At 36.4% G+C, this 26101-nt stretch overlaps 1 protein-coding gene and 1 long non-coding RNA gene across 4 annotated transcripts in view; one reads left to right on the top strand and one right to left on the bottom strand.

Annotated features, from left to right (window-relative positions):
* On the bottom strand, window positions 1–25190 carry LOC140632969 (uncharacterized). 2 transcript variants are annotated; one of them, XR_012030608.1, is made up of 7 exons: window positions 24942–25190; window positions 23910–23990; window positions 10290–10433; window positions 9923–10180; window positions 9027–9113; window positions 1240–1308; window positions 1–321 (listed from the first exon to the last, which is right to left on the bottom strand). It is a non-coding gene; the product is annotated as an uncharacterized lncRNA (long non-coding RNA). The 2 variants fall into 2 exon arrangements; XR_012030609.1 differs by having other exon boundaries at window positions 23910–24019.
* Window positions 1–26101, top strand: part of RAB3C (RAB3C, member RAS oncogene family) — a 272146-nt gene that overhangs the window by 67405 nt on the left and 178640 nt on the right. The gene's annotated exons all lie outside the window — the stretch shown is intronic.

A 26101-nucleotide genomic window follows, 5' to 3' on the forward strand; every position in this document is an offset into this window, starting at 1 on the left:
TTTTTAGAAGTAAAAGCCTTTCCTGTTTAGTCTTTTACATTGACCCTTTATGAGAAGGCCCTTGGAAGACCTTTGTCCTGCTCTCACATTCTCTTTGTCTGGATTGGGGGAAAAGGACATTGAGCCCGTTTTCTTGGAAGTCACTGGGCTCTGGAAGGGGCTATCTGCTGACAGTTTTTTCAAGCCCAAAGGGGACAGGGAAGAAGGAGGTAGAAATTCAGGAGAGCATTTTTGTTCAGTAATAAAACTTGAAACTGTGGAGTTTTCTTTCTGTTGATTTCCTCTCTTAAGACTTGCTGTATCTTTAGAATTCTCTTCTTCCTTGAGTAGGAGGAAGAGGTAAGGGGAAAAATATACAGTGATGTAAATGATATTAGTTTTATCCATACTGAAATAATTACTGAGCATACTGAATAATTACTGGCATCTTGCAATTAATTCTTAGAACAACCCCAACAGAGAGGTACACATATCATTTCTTAGCTAGAAAAACAGAGTTTAAGTAATTGGTGCAAATGTCATAGAGCTCATAAAGAGGAGCTGAGATTCAAATTCAGTAAACTGGAATAATCTCAGAAGCCTTATGCGAAGCAAAGAAAGCCGTATATGAAAGGGAACATACTGTATGAATCCATTCATCTGAAATCTTAGAGCAAACAAAAACTAAGCTTATAGTGATAGAAATCAGATCAGTTGTTGCCTGGGGGAGGGGCGGGAGCAAACTGACTTCACGGGGCAAAAGGGAAGTTTTTTAGGAAGATGCTCTATTTCTTGATTGTGGCAGTGGTTAAACAAGTGTATGCTTGTCAAAACTCATTTAACTATATGCAACAATAGATGTATTTTAATGTATGTAAATTTTATCCCAACAAAGTAGATTTTTAAAAAAATGATCCAAACAATATGGCACAGTCTTTCCTCAAGGAAACACTGCCACAAAGAAAGAATCTGTATGTCTACACAAGGGAAAATAGGATGGAGCAAATAAGTTCAGGATGCTCGATATTAAAGAAAACTGAAAAAAAAAAGAAGGAAGGAAGGAAGGAAGGAAGGAAGGAAGGAAGGAAGGAAGGAAGAAAGAAAGAAAGAAAGAAAGAAAGAAAGAAAGAAAGAAAGAAAGAAGAGAGAAAGAAGAAAGAGCTGTTTATGTTTCTTCTGGCTGAATCATCGAATTAGTATATCTGTATTTTTCTAGTTAGCAACAGAATGTTCCACTGTATTTAATTAATAGACACTTACTGAAGTTATGTTTAAATAGGCAACGTATGCAGAGTTCAGAATCCAGACATTCTTTTGCTTGATTTTCTTCTTCACATTAAAAAGAAACCAAATTTTATGAAATTAAGATATCCAGGTGATTGCTTTTTTACTTATCTTACATCTGTAAACAACGCATATGTGAAGATAAGGTATTGACTAATCCCTAGCTCAAACTCAGTAAGGAATGTGAGTTATAAAATTAGTATCAGTTCAGATCAAAGGAATAGTGTTAGCAGACCCAACTTTGGCAGATAGTCTGCCTTGTAGCACATTTTACCAAGACGTTTGGATAAAATCTCTTTCTTATTTGTTGGAAAATTAACTTTCAAAGACATTAGTCATCTTCCTCCTAAGAACTTCACTTTAAAATACCACAGTATAACCCAATTTACTAGGGTGAAACAGGAAGGGGAAGATTAATCCAAATATAAGTATTAGCTAAAAATAGATGCTACATGGTTAAAAGATCTGAACAAACACTTTGTCAGAGAAGATATTCAGATGACCAATAAAGACATGAAGAGATGCTTAACATCATCGGTCATTAGGGGAATCCAAACTAAAACCATAATGGGATACCACTACACATGCATTAGAGGACTAAAATTAACAACAACAACCACAAGCTGACAATGCCAAGTGCTTACAAGGTTGTGGAGCAACTACAACTCTCATTCTGTGATGGTGGAAATGTGAAATGGTACAGTCACTCTGGAAAACGGTTTGACCATTTCTTGTAAAATTAAACAGAGGAGCCTGGGTGGCTCAGTCAGTTAAGTGTCTGCCTTTGGCTCAGGTCATATAAATAAATAAAATCTTAAAAAAAATAAACATATGACCCAGCAACACCATTCCTGAAAATTTATCCCAAAGAAATGTAAACTTACGTTTACACAGAAAACTGAACACAAATGTTCACGGCACCATGATTCTTGATAGCCCCAAGCTGGGAACCATCCAGATGTCCTTCAAGGGGTAATAGTTGAACAAACTGTAGTTCATCCATACCATGGAATATGACTCAGCAATAAAAAGGAATGTACTGTTGATACACATAACAATTTGGATGAATCTGTAGGGATTTATGCTGAGTACTTAAACTCAGCATGAACCTGACACGAGGCTCGATCTCACAACCTTGAAATCATGACCTGAGCTGAAACCAAGAGATGCTTAACCAGCTGCACCAACCAGGTGCCTCTATATTATTTCTTATGACTGCCTGTGAATCTATAATTGTTTCAAATTAAGAATAATTTTTTAAAAACAACATGAAGTCATATTACTCTCCTCTTCTAAAACGTTTGTTAGCTTTCCATCACACTCAGAATCCAATGACTTCTCACTGATGCCTCAGAGTCCTTGCCTGATGTGGCCTCATGCATCCCCTCCCAGCTCATTTCTTAACCATTATTTCTCCAACGACTTTGTGTCTAACCCCACGTGACTTCCTTCCATCTCTCTTTTACTCATAGGCCATTCCCACATCAGGACTTTTGAATGTGATGCTTGCAGCCTTTAGACTTCTCTTTTTCCTAGATTTTAGTATGGCTTACCTCCTCCCTTAATACAATTGCTCACATGTCACCTCCTTAATCTCACTTGCTCACTTAATGTCATTTGTAAAATATCACTTCTTAGAAGAGGGCTGGCCTTCCGACTGTATCTAAAATAATACACTAGCATTTCCCACGTTGTTCTCCATTCTCTGATGTTGCTTAATTTTCCTTTTGGGTATTTATTCTTACCTGATGCTATAGCAGCATTTTGTACTCTTGTTTTCTTAGGATAAAGCACACATAACATAAAATTTACTATTATAATATTATTTTAATTTATTTAGTAAATGGTAATGAAGTTCTATTAGGGTAGAGGCCACATCTTCCCTGTTCACTACTGAATCCCCTGGACCTGGAACAAATATTTTTAAATAAATAGTTATTAAATTAATGAATGAATGAGTGAATGAAAAGCAAGTTGGGGAAGCACATATATCTATCTATATGAGAGAATTTGTGTGTAAAATTTAACACAGAAAACCATTATATATTATTTAGTTGTAGTAGGCAGATAGTGGATATTGCTGTCATGGGGTGGGGTGGTAGTGCTTTGGGGATACTACATCAAGAGTGAGGAAAAAGATAAATGATACCTGTTGGCCATTAATGTTTTGCAGAAGATGTGGGAATACAATCTAAGGAAAATTATGCATACAAAATTGTTAGCAACTCCTTTCAGTTGAAATAGTTTTTCTGGATATTTCTTTTAAGCTGTCCTATTGAGGAATTAGCAACTGTGAACTTCTTTATATTAGATTACCCCAAAGCTTGGGTTTTACCAGGCAACAAAACATTGTTTATGGACTTCAAAGAATCGTACTAGTGATTCGAATTGAAATAATGTAATAATTGATCAATTAAATGCTCTTGAATCTACCTATGTACTCATTCCATTGCTGTTACTTGATTTATTCCTTCATGGACTTTGATTTTGAAAGAGTCATTTTCTCTGTGCAAGCTCTGGGACTGCTTCTCCATGAGGTTATTCAATTCTATATTATCTATTTTATAGCTTCATTATATCAACATAGCGCCTTGCGTGCTATAGGCTATCCATAAATGTATCTTAAAATAAGGAATAAATAAAGGGCGTTTGGTTGTATTTCACATATTTAAGAATACGTTTATTTCCTCTGAAATCCTATGAAGTCATGGAAAGCTATACTGCTAGAAACTCTTAAAGTAGTTAATGGGAAATTTGCATGTTTCACTGAGGAACATGAAGGCCAACACCCCATGCTAAATTCTTGAAGGACACAAAGAACCTTTTTTATTGCCTTGCATTGCAAACTCCTCTGGGTTAGCTGCAATACATTTTTTTGAATACATGATGGGCTGTATTATATTTTAATTCAATGCTTCTGGCAGGTTCCAACACACAGGTGTGTGTGAATCAGAAAGTAGGCAGCTATGTTTATTTGGTTAGGAATTGTATAGGATGACATTCATTGTCCCTCAGGAAATCAACACAGCCCAATATAATTGACTGTATTTTATTATGTTTGGAATGTTCATGTTTCCCCAAGCCAGCTATGCTCTATCCAATTACAGTTAAATCAGAAATATTTAAAGCATTTTCCGCTTGTAAATGGTAGTTGACAGAGGTGGATAAGCTATTACTCTGTATGAGTGGGTTGCCCCAAGTGTGAGCAGCTCTATTTCTGTTTAGTGTTAAGGTCAGAGATATGCTGAAAACCCCTGGCAGGACAAAGACTGTGTTTCTTAAATTTAAGCATGCATCAGAATCATAAAGTTTGTTAAAGCCCAAGATTGTCATGTTGAGGCTAATTATATCTTAATAAAGCTGGAGGGAGGGAAAATGATTCCTGAGCCCTTATCCCAGAGATTCTGATTCTACAGATCCAAGTGGTGAGGACGGGGGGGACACAAGGAATTGGATTTCTAACAAGCTCCCACAGCTTTTAGAGCACCCCACTGGGTGGACCAGAGCTAGCCATGTAACTAGAATGAGAGATAGGGGCTGCTAGTAATCCAGGTGGCTGAAAAATTAGGTGAGAATCAGCTGAAGAACTCAGCTGAAGTAGAAGCAGGAAGAAAGTACTGCTTCTGGGAAGACGGCTAATGAACATGAAGCTAATTATGTGGGAGGTGACTCATAGGATAATGGAGATGATTCGGGGAAAGTGGTACAGCAGAACTGAACGGAGACGTGGAAGCATCACTGAAGTAGTGATGCGTGTGGAACATCAGACCAGAGCCAAAGATTTCTTCTGAACCTTTGCGCATTTTGTCCTAAGGAGACAGCCAACTGCCATGCATCTTAGAAAACAAAATTATATGATGCTTTTAGATAGATTATGTGATGTTTATATATATAAACATAAGGGGGTAAAAGCCGTGTCAGACACTCCCAGTTGCCTTCCCAGTATCCGTTCGCTCCTTTTCGTTGCCAACAGGGAAACATGAACTCAGGACAACTGGATTGGTTTTATATCCTATTGGTGGCCCTCACAATGGAGGCAGATTTTATTGAGTGTAGCAGTAGGCCCATTTATAAAATTTGATTTCTCAGCTTCCTTTAATATATGCAGATTCATATGACTGTATTCTAGCCAAAGGGCATGACCTAGAGTCTTTCAGGCAGGCTTCTCATTGTCCTATTGTCTTCCTGATTTAAAGAAATAGAAGGATAAGGTTACCCATATATTGCTCTTCGCCGTTTCTTCTTACTCCTTTCCTGGAATGTAGTTAGGAGGGCTGGAGGTGTAGGAGCCATCTTTGGAAGCATTGGGACAAAAGCCAAATGAAGAGATGGAAAAATCTGGGACCCTGGCATCCTGGAGCTTCTCCACCAGCCCCTGGCTGCCAACCCTAGCTTTCTGTTGCATAAAGAAAGTATACCCATTTGGTTAAGCAGTTGCTTTGGTGTGCCTCTTAAACGGAGCCAAACAAAATCCCTAACAGATGAAATGGGTATCGTATATTGAGGATTTACTGTGTGTGTGTGTATGTATGTATATATATATATATATATACACATATATACACACATACATACATATGCCAGTTACTTTTCTTTTCTAACAATTTTATATGTATTGTATCATTTAATCTCCATAGAGCCCCCTGAGGTATATTGTCTCCATTTTATCGAAAGAAATATCTTCTTATTCTAAGAAGAATAAATAGCCTTAAAAAAGAATACTATCCACCTTAAATAATGCCAGTGTCAATTCACTGGGGTAAATTTGACATTTGTTTATATTAACTTGGTTTAACTTCTCAAATAGTCTTTCAACACCTACTTTATAGTGATGTTGTCCTATGTGTATTGTATTGATTTCTAATTATCCGTCTCCACCTCCCACCAGGCTCAGATCATGTGAAACTTCCCCTAACAGAACCAGTTTTGATTCTTGTAATGTGAGTGTAAGCTATGGAAAGACACTGGCTTGAGTAGAAATAGCCCCACTGTCGATGCCACCGGTATATAACACAACTTACCCATGCACAAGCTGAAATGAATATTGTATCCCAGTGGCACAGATGGTTTCATTAATTTTTTTTATTGCAATTGTCTACCTTAAAAGCCTGTCTGTGCTAAGTCATGTTCCTTCCTTTCCTCTTTAGAGAAAAGTGATTAGAACATTAAGTGAAACAAATTGACCTGAACCTCAGAGATAAAGGGAGAAATTAGCTTGCAAAGAAATGGTCCACACTATGTGGAATTTATTTGCAGCTTGGATATGGGGGTAGGAGGTTAGCAGCCTGGGAGACAAATTGAGAATCTAGTTTTAAATTAGATTTTAATATCAGTCTGGAATTCTCGTTAACCTCAGAATGACTGTAAATTTCATTGGCACTTGAGTATCCCACAAAATCATTACTAAACCTCAAGTAATAGTTTTAATGAATCCCACAGCCTAGTCCCCTATATGGAGAGGATCACATAAGTCTACAAATCTGTATCTTCTCAGTCAACGTGAAAAATAGAGTCATGAGGCATAATCAAGATCAAATCATAGAATCATTAAATTTTAAAGATCTCAGAGTATTAAACTGACTTAATATACCAGTTTATAAGTTCAAACATTACAGCGGGGAGGTGGAAGTCATTTGTACTAATATTAAAACCAGGACTAGAATTAGAGGCTCTTAATTCTTAAGTTTCTTTCTAGTCTCCCAGGGTCTCCCATGAAAGCTTCCCTTAGAATTTTTTCACATTCTAAGTCTCAGTAGATGTGTAAGATTCTTTAGTGGTAGGCTCAAGCAACTGATGACATTCAAATGTGTCTTTCTTGTTAAAATCAAATCCTCATCCTACAAGTGGTCACATATGGCATCAGTTCCCCTTGACAGAAATAGAGAAAATCCTTGTGTTCAAAGAGCTCAAGTAGCAGCAGTAAACCACACCCAGAGGCTGCCAGAACGTGGAGAGGAGTCAGCACAAAAGAGTGGGCTTAGCTTACACTCAATCTGCTTCCCAGCCAACTCCCTCAGCCATTTATACAGTGATTGTATAAATTCAGTTTCCAAGGTCAGCTGGGGTGTCACTAGAGGCAGGAAGACCTAGATGTTAAGGTGCATTGGCTCAGGTGTCAGAATGCCTGGGTCACACGCTAGCTCAATTGATAACTAGTCTTAAAAATTGATCTTGAGAAAGTTACTTGTCCTCTCTGTGCTTTGGTTTTCTCTATCTATAGAATGGACCTCCACAGAATTAAAAGGTTCAAATGGATGAATCATGTGTGATCTCTGCTTGATCCTAGCACTATATTGTCACAATCCTAAATACATTCATAAGGACAAGACCAAGCCTTGAGTCAACTCATCCTTTTCTTCTCATTGAAGATGAACCCTTCACATTTCTTTCCATCTAACCAACTCTTCTTTCATGGGGTGGTTTGGAGATTGCTGGAAAGTATAATCTTATTTTGTTTTCATCCTGTTTTTTTTTGAAAATTTGGAGGAGAGGCAACAAGTAGGCATTTATACCATCTGCATGCGTATTTCACATGGCTGGGGATCATCATTCTCCTCTATCCTCAGGACTAGTTTATTTTTCTGGGAGGGAATCATGAAACCTTTTGAAAATCTGATGGCAACTATCATCATCCCCTCTCCCACCAGCACTACCATCACATACCATCATGTTTGCATATTCAAACGTTTAATGTGCAATTTTAGTCACCTAGACAGCCCTTGATGCCTTTTCAGGATCCTTTGGGAGGGTCAGTGATAAAGCCCTCTATTCAAAGCCTGTGTACACTTTTTAAATAAGCACATTTCCAAAGGATGGATTAATTTTTTTGGTGGGGACACCTGGGTGGCTCAGTTCATTAAGCATCTGACTTGATTTTGGGTCAGGTCGTGATCTCAGGGTTGTGAGATTGAACCTTGTGTTGGGCTCTGTCCTGAGTACAGAATCTGCTTGAGATTCTCTCTCCCTCTCCCTTTGCCCCCCTGCCCTGCCCCCACTCTTCCATATGCACACTTTCCATCTCTGTCTCTAAAATAAATAAATCTTAATTTTTAAAAAAACTCTGGCTCAGATATAATTTGCGAAAAAATGCTAAACAACAGAAGTGATTTGTTCTCAACATCTATGGGAAAGACACATTTCTTTTCAACTGTCTTTCCCTTTTTGGTGATTTTGGACTTCCTGGGCTATGCTAAATGTGATAATATTCAAAGTTAGCCAAATCTCTCTTAAGGATCTGCCAAATTTTCAAAGCAAAGTTATGTAATTATGCATTTTCAACAGAAAAAAAGTAAAGGTGCACATGAAAATGTGCCCAAAAATGTGGAAATGTTATCAGAGACAAATTATGAATTTATCACCTTAAAATCTGGATAATGTAGAATTGTGATTCTTGTTTTTCAAACCGTATTCCTGATGTTTAACTGTGTGAAAGGAAGTTAAGCAGAGGCCTTATGCCTGCTCTGTGTGATAGCAGGGGCCTTATTTTATTGACTACATTGTAGAACTGAGCTAACTTCATGGTCAAAGTCAGAAATCCTGCTCAGTATAACTTTGCCTTGATGAGGCACAGAGTGCACTCCATTTGCCATATCTACTCAATATGAAATGACATTTGTGAAATCAAAATCATGCTAAAGCTCTGACCATCACATGTTTTTTGGGTGGACAGAGCAGAGGAAAGTTGGACGCCTGTTTGTTTCAGCAAGTACAGCCTCTCTCAGCCCCAGTTATCCTTGCACCAAGTGACTGGTTAAGTCATTTACCTTCAACATCCTATTCAGTGCTCCTTCTCCTCTTCCTCATGACCAATCAGCAGTAGGTTCTTGATTGATTGTGTGTTGTTTTCTGTTCTGAAGATAATCGTAATTACCAAGAGTCTGATACTTATTAAGGCTAGGTATTATTCTAAATGCTGATGAAAAAAATATTAGTTCTCACACCACTCTAATGCTGTAGGTACTATTATTATCCCTCTTTGAAAGATGAATAAGCTGATTAGCAGGAAAGGTAAATATCCTGGTCAGGGTCACACAGTTAGCCAGAAGCAGAGTGAGACCTCACAGAAGCTGTCTGGTTCTGTAGCCAGCACACATAATGACTCTGTTGTAGGAGTAAAGGAATTGTGTATTTCAGATTGGGATTCCTAGAGCAAGTTGCTTATTTCCAGTGTATTTTCCTCCAGTTGAGACATTTAACCAAAATTTACATAGTTTGAAATTGGACCCATTAAAAAAATTGCACCCTTGAATATTGATATATTTATTCTCCCCTCATTCACATTTGCTTTTAATTAAGTCCTTTCCATCTCTCTTATCAGCCCCCTGGCTATGGACATATAGATCACTAATGGGGTAGGAGTTCAAAATAAAGTATGATTTATACTAATGAGTCTTGTAGTTTATGTGACTCAAATTTAATTGAGTCTTAACTTTTCATCTGCTTTTATGTGTGCTGATATCCAAAAATCTTTGCAAGTTCATTTTCATAAGAAATGAGCTGGTAGTGAAATACACTGTTAATCAGAAATTTTGAGAATACATCTACCAGAAGTTGAGAAATTAAGTGAATTAAAACACATGAGAAAAATAATGATATGATACATGTAAGAAAGCTCCTAGAAATAACTTCAATGTTAACTAGGGATTATTTATATACTCACCACTTGCTCTTTACTCAGCTTGGTGGATAATAAACTTGGTGCTCTGATGTCAGAACTTTGTGGTAAAGATGTGTTATTGTAGAGCTTTCAAGTGGGGCTGCAGGTTAAAACAAAATGCATTAAAGGTATGATGTTCCAACATTTTCAGAACAATGGGATAGAGTAAAAACAGCATCTAAATGAGGAGTAAGGAGTCCTGTGTTCCTTCAGCTGGACCATCAACATGCCAAGTTACTCCTTGAGGCTCAGTTTCCATAGCTGTAAAACAGGAAATTGGACAATGGTTTTCAAAGGTCATATTATCTCTAAACATTCCTTAGTTCTTGAGACTGAAATGGGTAAGGAGTCAAACTGTGGCAAATTTGACCTTGTTGAGCTATCATTCTTGTTTCTTCTTAGAGAGCTTCTCTTTGGTGTAGGTGTCTTGTATGTCAATGCTTTGAAGAAACACAACCCACTTAGTTTCAGTAGAGCCTGTGGTCCTCCTATCCCTCATTGGCACTGGTATGTGCTAGAAGAGAATTAAACTATATATAATAATTGTTATTTGTTGGACTCCCTCCTCATTCAGTTATTCGCTTGTTATAGCCTCTCGTATTCTAAGCAATCTCCAAGGATCTCCCCAGGATGTATTAGTGTTTAATTTTAATAAACCTATTAAGTTATTGGAATTGGGTTCTTTGCAGGGGAGAAAGAAATTTTGAGTGTTTCTTGTATTCTCAGCATTAGGCATGGTGCTTTGCATTGAGAAATCTATTTGGTGAATAGACTGGACATGATAGAACCTACAGTCCTTAAAATATGCTTTGTTTATATCTTTATCCTTGTGCTTGTGTGATATTTGTTAGCTTCCATGAATTCTCTGATCAGTTTTAGGTATTAGAGTAATATAACTTTCAGGTATTAGAAAGTCTAACCTGATCCAAAACAAAATGTTCATCTGGTATCCAGTTCACAGTTTCTCCCCCTATTTGGAAAATGGAAGTGAATCTGTTCCTTTCTTCTTCTCAACAAACTGATTACATACATATTATCTCCAATCCTCTTGACAATGGATTAAAGTTGGTCTGATTCATAGGATTTGACCTACGGATGTCTGATTTTAAAGCACATTCTTCTCACTGCCTTGTTGCCTTTAAAATTTCAGTTATTCACTTGGTTGGTATGTGTGTAGGGGGAAGGGGCTTTGAGTTTGATTCTCTTACATTATGTTCCCAAATGAAGAGAATCAAAAATTTCAGTTAGGTTCAGAAACTTTTTACTTAACCTGCATCTTTTTGACAAGGTTCAATTGCGTCACAACCTGATCCTGTCTGATGTAACTTGGAGGCATTTTAGAGTTAATGCAAAGAGGAGTCATGATTCCTGCTATAAAATATAAATACTTTCTCCAGCACTGGCACAAGCACACCAGAAATGCAGAATCAAAGAAATATATACTTATAGAGAAATTATTTTATAGATGACATAAATCAATGAATTATTAAAGGACATTCTTGGATTTGAGATGCAAAGCATGGGACTTTTTCAGAATTATTAATAAACATTTGAGAGAATCTAAACAAAGAATTTAGAAATTATGTCTTGGGATCAGGATTGAGATTATTCCATGTGCTGTAATGAATATTATTTAGTAAGAACAATGAATATATACGTTCTCTGTGAATCATCCTCATGTATATTACACATAGGTTTAGGACCTCAAGGCATAATTTCTCATTCTTCAGGCAACAACTTTAGAACTTGAATTGTTGCTTTGTCTTTTTAAAATGTATATTAATATGTTTTTCAGTAAATATGGCGAGTCCTGGGTTTTTAATTGAAAGCTCTTTAAGGAATGTGGTTAAATATAAATCAACAATGTCTAATAGATGCCACTTGGAAAGGTTTTTTTTCTCCTACACAAGAGAAAACAGTGGGAAATGGTGTCTAAGGCCAAGAAATCATGTTTTCTACTCATTCCAGGTGGAAAATACATGGGCGACTGTCAAAAATATCTGCTGTACACAACTGGAGATGATACAGGAGGCTGTGTAGTCGTTACAATACAATAATGCAATATTTAACGCTACAACCTAATTTCCAATTACATGAAGTTCAGCATACATGTTAAGGTGTTTTACGTTGAGTAATGAGTGTATTTTTAATGGATAGGGATCTTTCCTGTAGGTTGCACTGTTTTAGAAGATATGCAAGTGCATTATAGACTTAGGACACCAAAGGTGGTAAAGATAGAAAGTATAAGACCTCTTTTGTTAGTCTTTAAAGATTTAAATTCTCTTGGGAACTTGGGGAGGTATTAGGATGGAACATCTTCATTAAAAAGTAAAGCTTTACAAATCTGAAGTATAACTCACTTCTGAATCACATGGGGAACAACCAAAGCACCATGACCTTATGAAGCTTCGTTTATTTTCCTGGGGCTCAAACTCAAGCTCAGTTGATTCCCCTGACTGCATTCCTCAGACCTAGTGGTGAATCCAGCACCTTCATTCAGGATCATATTGAGGTTTCTGAACTGAGCCTAAAAACCCTCTCACCACTGCTCCTACATGTCGCTCACACGGAGTAGCTTCCTCATGCTCAATCCCACAAGCTTGGCTTCAACCACAAACTTATCTCATGCTCGGTAAGTCCCTTTCTATGACACCTTGCCATGAAAACGGCTTTGTGTCCATCCCTTAGCTTACTAATTTAGGCTCTTGAGACTAAATTTTGGATGACATGAAATATCTCTTAAAGAGAGAAACATTTTTCCCCCTCCAAACCTTATTTTCTTCATTTCTACCAGTGCCTCCTTGGCTACTCCCTTACTTAACTCCTACCTCTGTAATAACACTTTTCGTGAAACATTTTTAAGATTCCTTTGTAAAGATACATTTAAAATTTTCTGTATATTGTAATTTTCTGTTTCATTCTCCCATCTGCTATTTAAATTTTCTTCTCAGCAGAAAGCCTTGCCATTGCTTCATTTCCACACGTGGCAGGCATTCAAGCATAGCAAATTGGAATCACAGTTACACTGAAAAGAGAAGAAGATGTGCTTCCCAACAACCCGTCAGCATCTCCCACTAGAGGCCATTTGTCTTTCCTGCCTTTTTTTTTTTTTTTTGGCCTTTTAAGCCAATAACTACCAAAGACAAAATCAGAGCCCAAGTCAGTAGCACCTCCAACCATTGTGACACAAATTACTGGATTTGATCATTTCAACTTTCAGATTCCTATTGAGATTATTCCTTATGGAGAATCTTAGATGAATGTGTCTTCTAAACTTTTAGCAATCCTTTCCTCACCATCTGGTTTCCTCCTTTGGTGACCTCTCAGCCAGCATCAACCTTCTCCTCCAGGCTCTTGGGCTGGGTTCATTTCCCTTCAGCTCAAGCCTGGCTCTTGTAGGAGATTGCCGTCTGGCCCAAGGACGTCTTTGTCCTCACCACTTTCCTGACACAGCTTGGCTCCTTGCTCTGTCAAGCAGCTTGCTCCCATTAGCCTTTTGCTTTTAGGACCTTCTCAAAGCAAATGTCCTTGTGGTCCTCAAGCCCCAGGAGACCTAGGTTGCTCTTTCTAAGGTGTTCTCTGACACCTCCCTCACTCCATCTCTGTCAAGGACCAAGGAAATTCCATAGTGCTCTAACACATTCCAGTATAGCTAACATACAGTATTATATTAGTTTCAGGTGACAATATAGTGATTCAACACTTCCATACATCACAGAGGCTCATCATGACATGTGCCCTCCTTAATCCACATCACCTATTTTACCTGTTCCCCCCACCTCCCCTTCCCCTCTGGTAACCATCAGTTTGTTCTCTATAGTTAAGTAGAGTCTCTTTCTTGGTTTGTCTCTGTCTCTCTCTCTTTTCCTTTTCTCATTTATTATTATTTTTTTAATTCCATATGTGGGTGGAATCATATGGTATTTGCCTTTCTCTGATTTATTTCACTTAGCATAAGACTCTGTAACTCTATCTATGTAATTGCAAATGGCAAGATTTCATTTTTTATGGCTGTTTAAAATATATATAAATATATATATATATATATATATATATATATATATATATATATATATATATTAGTTGGCCATAAAAAATAATGTGTGAATGTGTGAATGTGGTATGTGTGTGTGTGTGTATGCCACATCTTCTTTATCCATTCATCTATCAGTGGACACTTGGGCTGCTTCCATAATTTGGCTATTGTAGAAATGCTGCTATAAACATAGGGATGCATGTATCCCTTTGAATTAGTGTCTTTGTATTTTTGGGGTGTATACCCAGCAGTGTAATTACTGGATTACAGAGTAGTTCAATTTATAACTTTTTGAAGAACCTCCACACTGTTTTCCACAGTGACTGTACCAGTTTGCATTCCTGCCAATGGTATAAGAGGGTTCCTTTTTCTCCACATCCTCACCAACATTTGTTGTTTCTTGTGGTTTTTATTTTAGCTATTCTGACCTATGTGAAATGATATCTCATAATAGTTTTGATTTGCATTTCCCATGATGAGCATCTTTTTATGTGTCTACTGTATGTCCTCTTTGGAGAAATGTCTGTTTTATCTTATACCAGTTTTAATTGGATTATTTGTGTTTTGAGTGTTGAGTTATAACAGTTCTTCATATATTTTGATAACCCTTTATCAGTATATAATTTACAAATATCTTCTCCCATTCAGTAGGTTGCCTTTTAGTTTTGTAGCCTTCGCTGTGCAGAAGCTTTTTATTTTGATGCTGTCTCAATAATTTATTTTTGCTTTTATTTCCCTTGTCTCTGCAAACATGTCTAGAAAAATCTTGCTATGGCTGATGTCAAAGAAATTACTCCTTGTGCTCTCTTCTAGGATTTTTATGGTTTTAGGATTTTAATCCATTTTAAGCTTATGTTTGTGATTGGTGTAAGAAAGTGGTCCAGTTTCATTCTTTTGCATGTAGCCTGTTCAGTTTTCTGAACACCATTTGTTGAAGAGACTGTCCTTTTCCCATTATATATTCTTTCCTCCTTTGTTGAAGGTTAATTGATCACATAATTGTGTGTTTATTTTTCTGTTTCATTGATCTGTGTGTCTACTTTTGTGCCATATGGCTTCTAGATTTTATGTTTGCTTAAAACGGCTTTTCTCACTCTCTCTTAGATTACTAGGGCTGCCATAACAAATTTCCACAAACTAGAAACAAACTGACTTGAACAAAAGATATTTATTGTCTCACAGTTCTGGAGGCCAGAAGTCGAAAATCAAGGTGTCATCAGAATCATACTCTCTCTGGAGGCACTAGGGAAGGATCACTTCCAGGCCTCTTTCCTAGCTTCTGGCAGTTTCTTGGCTTATGATGGTATAATTCTAATCTTCACATGGCATTCTCCCTGTGTGTATTCTGTGTCCAAATTTTCCTTCTTATAAAGATGCCAGTCATACTGGAATAGGTGCTAGCTTAACTAATTGTATCTGTGATGACCCTATTTCCAAGTAAAGTTACATTCTGCAGTAATGGGTATTAGAAGTTCAACATATGAATTTGGAGGGTGGAGGAGTTCAACCCATAACCTGCTCCATACTTATTAAAACTGTCCTTTCTTACAGAACTTTCAGATGACCAGCAAGCTGAATTGATCATTTTTGTTTGTTTGTTTGTTTGTTTGTTTTTTGTTTGTCTGTTTTTCCCATTTGTGGGCTGCCTGAAATTTATTTTGGTATAAATAGTAAGGTAGGGATAAGGATGTGCCTTGATATTTTACCAAAGAATTAGTTAATGCTAATTTCAGTGTCTTACCCATTATACTATCCTCTGCAAAACCTAGCAAAGTACTTGAATCATAAGCAGATATTCCATAAATGTCTTCTAGATAAAATCACATCAGTTAACTATAAAATTTTACCTTTCTGACTAGATAATAGCTTATCTAAATATTTGAAATGATAAGGGGCTATCTAAACCTTGGATCTCAAATTGTGAAGAAATGCTAGAGAAATAACAAAGCCCAAAGCCATAGCGATTTCAAGGATATTGGATTAAAGAAATACTAACATTTTCTGTCTATATGAAGACTGATTTATAAGACAGATATCTTCTATTCTTACTGGGAGGTGGTAGCTAGATTATTTGGGGTATGTATGTGTATTTGTATTCAGTGTATGTATGTTAGGGGTGGGCAATAAGGGAGAAGGCCTAAAAGTAGCCATTTAAGCCCACAAAAATATTTATGAGCAACGTTTTACAGCAATGGTAAAAATCATTGTTGATCCATCTAAATTTTAAAGCTTAGAGAATCCTAATTCACAATGCTAAATTCATAAATATTTTTTCATGTTATAGAAACTATTGTAAACTAAGTTTTGATGGCTAGTAATGAAACTGATGTGGGTCATATTTGATATTTGGTAAACAGAAGATACATATTTGGGATTTTAAACTGCAAATAGCTGCAATTCAAAAAGTATAATGTATATTCATGCTCAAAGTGATTATAGTCACTAACCTGTATTTTAAAGGGAGTACATGGAAAAATAGTAATAAATAAGTAAAGAGATAGTACATAGAGTCAACCAGATAATTGATAAGCTTCTTTAAGTGAAGAAGCTTCACTGTATAAGGTGACAAGATAAGCTACTGACTTTGGGAAAGTAGTTAGGAAAAAATTATGTCAAGAACTCATCTCTCAGCAAAACAAAGAAAAAGGTTTTTTTTTGGCTTTTTTTGTATTTTAAAATGATCTTCCCTGCATGTTTCAGAGAAAAACATTGATGTGTTAACTTTTGAAACAAATACTTCTTATATTACTGCAATTTTTTTCTCTAAGAGATTTATTTTAAGCTGAGTAAAAATCTAAATGCAACCATCCTCTATTTTAACAATAACCTGAGTCATTCCAATTTTGATATAATCATTAAGAAAAAAATATGAATAATGCTGAGCTCCTTCATCATTGACTCAAAAGGGTTATTCTTATTAAAAAAAATATTTTTCTGTCTTTGCTCAATGTAGGAAATAGGAAAAAACCAAAACAACCTATATAACCAGGAGAGGCTATTGTGTGTCTGAACTCAACTTTCTTTTTCTGCTTGGTGAGCCGTATCATTTTAGATCCTGGCTAATATGTGCTTCCTGACCTGATGGACTCCTAGATGGTTAGATTGTGGCCCCTGTCCTACTCTCCCCACCCCTCACCGTCCTTGCCAGAGCAAGGAGACATCTTGTCGGGCACTTAAACAAGGAGGGACCTTGAAGAGTGAGGAAAGGAGAATACTCAGGGTGGGATGCGTATATGACTAAGGGGACCTGGAAGTACTTGAATGCCTAGGTGGCTTTCATTAGATTCATTGATGACTTTGAGTCTCTTCTTCACACTTTGAACTGGATACTTTCTTTAGCTCTTTCATCTCTCAGTAGCCTGAACAGTATCTATCTCCCTTGAAAGGGAAGTCTTTGTCCTGATTGAGGACACACTCTTTGGTGCATTTAAGCCTCGGTATTTATGAGGCAGACAGCTCTATTATGTATTAAGCCTGTATTCTCAGCTAGAACACTTTAGTTCTACTATTTAAGCCTTTTTCACATGGAACAACGCATTCTGCTTCTTGATAGTCTCATAGCCCTTTGTTTCTCTGACCAAAGGTAGTTTTTCCAGTTCACATCTTTTCAGGAGATATTTCCCTGAGAAGAATGCCTTTGGATGGTCTTTATGGTATTTGAATATTTTAGCTTCAAATTTAATGCTGCTTCTGGGCTCAAAAACCAGAATCAGAACCAGAGAACTCAAATGTGAGTTATTCAGCAGATGCATACAGGCTTTTCTTTGCACAGAGAAATAAGCAGAGGGAATGTTTTCTTCTGCATTTGTGAATGGCAAACATATCCTTTAGGAAACAGAATGTTTGATTTTCGGCAAGAAATGTGTGCTGAGCTCAGTCTTTTAGAGGTTCAGTTTGTCAGCAGATTTTTGTGTAATTCAAATTTCTGCTTATTTCTTTCAGAATCTAAAATTCCTCTGAATATTTTAAATAACGGATGGCTACAGCCTTATAAACTGAAATAAACAGGAAAATTGGCTTTATTTACAAGTGGTAGTCAGGAAAATGTGGCACTAATTTATAGCAAATAAGAGAATCAAAAAAGGGAAGGAGTTATATAATTTGTGAATGAGAAGTATAAAAATTCCCCCAATAGAGAAAATGAGATACCCTAAAACAGTACCAGCAATTTAGCTCCTTGTAAAGTGAGCCACTGAACCTTCCTCTGAGATCCTAGAACTTAAAGAAAAATAAGTAATTTTGCCAGGCTGTCTAACCAAGAAGAAAAACTTACAGTGCCCAGAAATCAGATCAAGAATGATTAATAAAGAACACGCTTTTTGACTTCACCAATATTAAAGTTGTGAAAAAAGAATGACCTGAATGCTTGTATGTTGCACACACACACGTACATGCCCATGCACATACACACACACACACAACTGCCAAGCAATTAAGAAGAAAATAGTTATCCTCTGTATTAGTTTCCTGTTGCTGCTATAACACGTTTCCACAAACTTCTGCTTGCCTCAAGGTTTTTCTAACATGCTAGCCTCTCATTTCCTTGACCTCTGTAGGGCCAGTGACCTTCACCTTCCAATCCAGGTCATTTGCCTACTCTTATGGTGCATCCTAGGCATAACTTTTGAAATCTTAAAATCAGACCTCCCCTCTCTGACTAAAACATATTCATCCAATTTGTTCCCAGAGGGGCCTAATTACACATACAATAAATTTGAGATTGTAAAATAATTTGTCATACAGTATAGAATACAGAAGAATATAGGAAGAAGGCTTCTGGCTAAACAGAGAAGCTTGAATAGAGATACTCCTTTCCTCTGACTTCTAAACCTCCAGTAAAATGAGAGATAAAGAGAACAGGAAAGGCTATGAAGATGATACACAATTCTGCAACAGGAGAAGCCCCTAGTGGAGTGGTAACTGACTCCTTGGCAGGACCTGTGTCTCAGGTACAAGGCGAGGGTAGATTCATTCTGCTGAAACTTGGAAAATCTCAGGACTTAGAAACATCAGGTACCACAAGAAGTGGAAGTGAAGGAGATAGTCTGATAGATTATCTGATGTGTTCAACCAAATAAAAATAGCATTAAAAGGCTGATGGCGTAGTAAGAAAGAATTAACCGTGACTCTATCAATGATGATGCAAATGAGACATGAAGAAATTATTAACTGCCTAAAAGCTTTCTAAAAGCCTAAAAGATGAACAAGAAAAAGTTACTCTTCTCTCAACATTAAAAGACAGTTACATAGCTATACTACTGTAAAGTAGAACATTTGATTAAGTGAAAGTTTATGCTTTTACTGCAATTTTGTTGGGAATTTGGAGGGAAAATAAGTTGAAGTGAGGGTATTCTTGGGTTCAAGCCTCCTCTTTTAAAATAGGAAGCCAGTAAATAAAGTCTAAAACTGACCAATTAGAAATAGCAAGAAAACATGTTGTTGGGAAATATGGTACTTAGATTGAAGTTATATGGAGTATTGAGAACTTGGACTATTTTTTTTTCATAGTAAGTTTAAAAAAAAAATTTTATTTATTTATTAATGAGAGACACACAGAGAGAGAGAGAGAGGCAGAGACATAGGCAGAGGGAGAAGCAAGCTCCATGAAGGGAGCCCGATGTGGGACTCCATCTCGCGACTCCAGGATCACGCCCTGGGCCAAAGGCAGGCGCCAAACTGCTGAGCCCCCCAGGGATCCCATAAGTTTTTTAAATAAAGTGTACATGTGACTATGATAAAAATGGACATTTATTAAGATGAAAAACAAAAGTCTCAGAGGGGAAGGTGGGAGATTGGGTTAGGTATCTACAGAAAAGGAGCTTACATTGTATCTGCTGACTTCTATGAAAGCATAGACTTGCCATTGAGATTGCTTGTAGCAGTTATTAACACTACCCATCACATGCTGTCCTTCAGGAAGAGCTAGTTGATGAAATTCATTTTGATTGTTTACTGTCTTCTATGTTAGGCCTACTGTATAGCTGAACCAACAACAATAAAGGCCACACCAAAGAACTGAGGTGATTGGCCCAAACAAATGCCAGGGAGCAACAGAGTCCCTACCCATAGGAGCAGAACACTCTTGAGGAGGCCATTGCAGGGAGAAACCAGTGATTGCAGGCCTGGGACTGCATAGAAGTTCCTGGTAGTGTGCAGACAGCCAATCAGATTTTCCAGGTTTCATTCTTCACTCTACTGTGTCACGGTGCTTCTCTAGGCTGAGAAAATTGTCACTTAAGATAAGGGGAAGGAGGGCAGATGCCTGGAAGTGGCAAGTTGTGCAGAAAAAAATCAAGAAGGAAAGAGGACAAGACACCCGAGGTATTTTATAAATAATGGAGTGAAAGGAGGAGAGGGAGTAGAAAGAAAGGGTAGGGGGAGATGGTTTGAACACCATCTGTTTTTGCTGATCTAATCAATAAAATAAAACTTTTCTCATAAAAGATGCATAAGATCCTAATCAGATTTGCTTATATCCAATGGATGTGCTCACTTCTTGACACTAAAGTTAAATACTCTTCAGGCAGGTGAAAAGAGGGGAATGAAGAATTTGTTAATGAAATGAAAGACTTACCAAAGTGACATTTTGTTTTAAAACAAGTTTTAAAAATTCTTATGAGGATAAAGTTAGGAGAGAAGAAGGTATCAGGATAGCTTACTATCAGATAATTCAGCTTCCTGTCTCATTCAGGGAATTGTTTCAACTCTGTGTAGCCCCACATCTATGAATCCCATAGGGGCGGGGACATAGCTAATGCATCCTCTGGACTTAATTAGGTGCTTGGCAAGTTGTAGGTTATCAACAAATGCTGGTTGAACAACATAAGTAAATGTTTTTTCTTTCCAGTTTTCTTTTTCTCCTTCAAAGTTAGATGTTACACTGAATCATTTTTGCTTAAGGACGTAATCCTAACCACTTTTCAATAGAATTTTTATCTAGCCATGAAAGTTATAGGGGAAACTAAGACAATTATCCATACAATTTAAGTGAAAAAAAAAAATGTTGGTGCCCAAATCCTCTAATTTAGCTATCTTATGTTATGTGAATCACATATGTAATTAACTGTGTATATAATGTCAAAGATAAACACTCAAACAACAATATAGTTGCCCTTCAATGTCTTCCTTTTTAGATTCAATTAACAAAAATATCAACAATTCTTTTATAACCTGCCAGTTCTATTATTATCTCTTATCTATTATCTCTTTGTTATGCTTCTTTCTGATTGTCATTCACTCTCTCCCACTCTCTCTCCCATACACACACATGCCCACAGAAATACAAATTTAATTCTTAGGACCAGCTCTCCTATTTAAATGGGGAGGAGAAGAAAGACTCTTGTCAGTTTTTCATCTTGAAATAAATTTATAAACAACAGGGTCACCTTTTGACTCATGCAGTTGTCCAGCCCAGTGACCACTAAAACATTCAACTGAAGGAGAAGAGAAGCCTTCATTTATTTAGCAAGATCTCCCCAACAACACTACCAATTTTAAAATAAGCCCAATGGCTCCATAAAATACAGTTTAAAAACACACAGTCTTTTAGTTTTAAATCTCTAAGGGACTTCAACCATTGACCAAGAGCTCCATAACTTTTTTTGCATTGCTAGCAATCCCAACCATCAGCTCTCCAGTGAACAATAATGGCACTATAGTCATCTTTGTTTTCTTGCGTGGCTTATTAGGAAAAGATCATTTTGTCACCTTCATGAGTTGAAGCTCTTGTTGAAATGATTGCAGCTCATTTTGTCCACCCACTAAATACCAAAATAACCTGCTGTTTTCGCAAAATGTGCATTCACTCCCCAAATCATATTTTATGCCAAGTTTTAGAGGAGAGGGAACCATGCCAGAACTCATTTTAAAATCAAGTTCTATTTTCTATTTCTAGTGCTAGTACATGGTAGACAGCTGGAGTTTCATTTAAGTTGATTTCTTCCTTGACACTGTTTCTTTTCATATATGAATTAGCTAGAATCATGCTTAAAATGGAGTTAACTGATTCTGTACTAAAACGACAACAACAACGAAAATTAATTGTAAGTAAATAAAACTCTATAAACATTGCAGTAATAATACGCGTGGTGTGGCACTTAACATGTTTTCTTGCAGTTAAGAAATAGTGGTTTTATTAATGTTAGTTAGGAGACTGCACCTAGTAAATTCTAGTCTAAATTAATGTGGCATAAATTGAGGTAGAAGATAAAAAAATAAGAAGACCCAAGTCAGGTAGAAAGAATAATGCCCAGATTACATTTAGTATAATGAGCCTAATTCACATGTTACTGCAGCTCATCCTATGTATAAGTTTAAAATATGCTTATAAAAAATGTGGCTGGGCATTTAGATGTACTGGTATCCTTTGTAGTCACTAATGTATTATTTGGTGTTCTTTAGTTTATCAAGTCTTAGACTTTGATCACTGAAAACATTTCTGATCTAAGTCCCTGAATAGATTTGCTAAAGTTCTATTTGGTTTATAATCTCTGTTTATTTCACCTTTTCTCACTTATCAACCATCTTTGATACTTGGGTTAAATAAGCTATTTCCAACATATCTATTTTAATTAATTTTTGTAAATGCATTAGAAAGGATGGAATGTTTGTTTCTATAGAAAAGCTTAGAATCTTTTTTTTTTTTTTTTTTGGTGCTGAAAGCTATTTTTAATAATTTATTTACTGTCAGCTAGAGATTAGAGTTTTCTAACTATGACCTTGGAGCTGAGCATTCTCATGCTCTCTCCAGAGCTCCCATAAAAGAACTAATTCCATAAAAAAGGTTATCAATTTTGTTGACTTTCCCATTTACTTCTCCCTCTTTTAAGCTCAGAGCTCTGAGCCTTGCTGGCTAAAGGTTTTTACCCAATCGCATATTCTTTATGGCAGCCATGTATACCATGGAACAGCCCTACCTCCCCTACCTTACTCTTTAAGATGAATAGAAGTATCTCCAGAAGCCAGAATAGGTCAAAGACAGTTCTAAATTGCAGGCTTTGATATTTGGCAATGTATTTAACTCTTATCAGTTGTAAGCATGGTCTTTTTTTTTTATTGTACTGGGGATTCAGTTTCTTCCATTTTTAAAAGGCAACCATTTTATACCACTGAATTATGAAAACTTTAATGTAATGTAACATTCTATACAACAGGTTTTTGCTCTTCTTCTCTCCTAAAAACATCTCACAACCTTCAGGATATCCTCCCTTATTGTTGTGTTGTATTCCTGAGTGTTTGATAAATATTCAATGCCAAGGATTAGATAAGAATCTGGAGTGCAGTTGGTCTATGATATCACTTAAGCACTAAGCAATGTACTCTAATAGTTATCTGAAGAAAGGAGCAGAGTGCATCCTCTCAGAAAAGTTGAGGAAGCAGTTAAAAGTAATAATCTGAAGAGAGTGCATTTCCACTCCACTTGAAGTGTGCCAAGGGAGCACAAAGAGACAAGAGCATGATTCTTCTTAAGAAATAATTTTGTACCTGCTCCATCACATAGATAAGTGGGTGATGAAGGCCTTTTCTTCACCATGAGGCTACATGGCTACATTGATTCTAACTGCTCACACAACACAAATCTTAGAACAGACATAACCATATAACCATAAACTCACCTGGACCATACATCATTTTCTTTAATAAAACATCTGTAAAATATCTTATCTTGAGCACTATTACTTTAGGGAATGCCCTCTAAATTAACTGAATACAAAATACACATTTATGTAACTGAAAGATTTAAGTTGCTATAGGATCTCAATCCAAAGATGAGTAAATTGTAGAAATTGATGGCCAAGAGTCCATCAGTTTTAGATGTCTTTTGTGAAACATTAATTTGGCACTAGGGAACAAGATAGGATATTCATATCAAATTTATATTAAGAAAATGACATTATCTTCATATAAGCATTAGTATATAACAATGGTCAGGAATTCTGGAATCAAATGTCCTACCTTAACTTCTGGTCTCAGCTCATGGTAGCCATGTTACCTTCAATTTCTCTGGGCTTCAGCTTCTCCTTTGTAAAAACAGGACTAAAAATAGCATCAAATTCATAGAGCTTCTGTGAGGATTAAGTGAGAGTAAACTATGTATAATGCTTAGCATAATGCCTGACATACAGAAAAAGGTCAATAAATGTCAACTGTCTTTATTTTCTGTTATAGAGAATATATATTAAATTCACCAAAGAGTACTAACAAATTATTAATGTTAAACTTACAAAGACAGTGAAACTAAATTAAATACATCTTGGACCTCACTAATCCATCAAGAGATTATGTCTACTGATTTTCTGAGTAGTATCAACTTATTGTCATTAATAACCAAAGATGCAAATATGTCCATATTTAATTTCTGTTCATGGAATCAAAGACAAAGAAATATCAATAAAACACCCAAATAAATTTAAATAGATTGCAAAATGGTAAAGAATATAAAGGTTTCCTGATCTTTCTATTGAATCTCTGGTCTGAGAAGACAGTTAGTCTATCCATTCCTCTAAAATACTTTACAATGTATTCTTTGAGTTTTATGCAGTAGGAAAAAAGATATATGTATAGCCATCCAAATTGTGTCCTCCTATTTGAATGACTTTTCTAAATTCACACTTTTTTCTAGAAGAGGCCTTAAGATTATTGGGAAACTATCCAGAATGCTATATGGCTCTATATGCGGCTCATTCCTCTGCATTAAAAATAAATATTTCTCCTTAATTAATTCTGTATTTATTTGAGTTGGTCTGAACTTTTTTAACTTTGAAATGATTATTTTTAAAAAATGAAACAATAGTAGCTGAATACAGTCCTGTTTCAGTTATCTATTATTGTGTAACCTACTACACTAAAACAAAGTAGCTTAAAATGTTTTACTCTTTCTCATGATTTCATGTGTCAGAAATTTGAACAGTGTATGATGGGAGTGATTTGTCTCTTTCAACATGATGCTTGCTGGTTTGGTATGTCCAGAATGGCCTCTGTACTCACATGCCTGACGACACCTCAACCAGGATGGTTAGGGCAGCTGGGGTTGGCTGGAATCACTCAACTGGGGTCCTAACTGTGAGGACACAGTTTCTCTGTTGGCCTTAGTTTTCCTCCCTGCAGTCTAAGAGTCTTTCCTCCTTTTCCTGCTCTCTGTATGTGGTCTCTCTAAACAGGGCACCCCATCCAGCTTCATATATGGCAAGTTAGGGCTCCCCAGGCACAAAGTTGAAGCTGGCAGACCTGCTTAACACTTAGGCTGTAAAGTGGTGCAAGGATATTTTGCTGCATTTGTAATTTAAGCATGTCACAAGCCCAGCTCTGTGACATAAGCTATAGAAAGGCATGAGTACTGGGAAGTGCAATTAATTATAGACCACCAATGATTCTGACTACTACAGTTCCATTAGGTTATAAAATAGTGATGTAACTAATAAGATTTGTAATCACTATTAAACCCAGTTGCCACATTTAAAAAGGATAACAATTGATCATGAGATAAGAGGCCATTATTGATGATAATTTGCAGAAGTAGATTTCCATGTTAAATAAGTTGCTCTTAAGCTATTTTTATGCCTAGCCTATTAATAATAGCTCTATATTTAAGTCACAAAGAACCCACAAATTATGATTCATACCATTTTCATTAAAAAAAAACATCTATTGGTTGCCTGGGTATTCTCTTGTAAGATCTGTAGATTGGTTAGAGAAGAAAGAAAGAGAAAAGATGCTTTGTACAGGTGTATGCTTAGTTTCTGGAGTAAGTATTGTTGAATGTCATTTTGTATGTGATTTTAAAACAAGAATCTCTGGTTATAAGGCATGGTATTTTTATATTTTATAAGTTTAAGGTAAAGACTGATAATTAGTTTGACAGGTAATAGACTTTAGTAGTAATAGTAGTAGTAGTATTAATAATAATATTAATAGTGGTGGCAGTAGTAGTAGTATTTAAGAGTATTAGAGCAAAGAGGGAACTAATAGTGTATGGAGTGGTTATGGGTTATGAACCAACTGAAAAACTTTTGATGGCATCATGGAGGTATGAGCTTGGAAAATCCAAGCTTGATCTAGATGGAGAAAGAAAATTCCTTGGCAATATGAAAGGTGGAATAAAACCAGAGGAATCATTGAAAATAACATATTTTTCCTGCCGCAGCTAA

This window comes from Canis lupus, chromosome 5, assembly GCF_048164855.1.
Source record: "Canis lupus baileyi chromosome 5, mCanLup2.hap1, whole genome shotgun sequence".
NCBI lineage: Eukaryota > Metazoa > Chordata > Mammalia > Carnivora > Canidae > Canis > Canis lupus.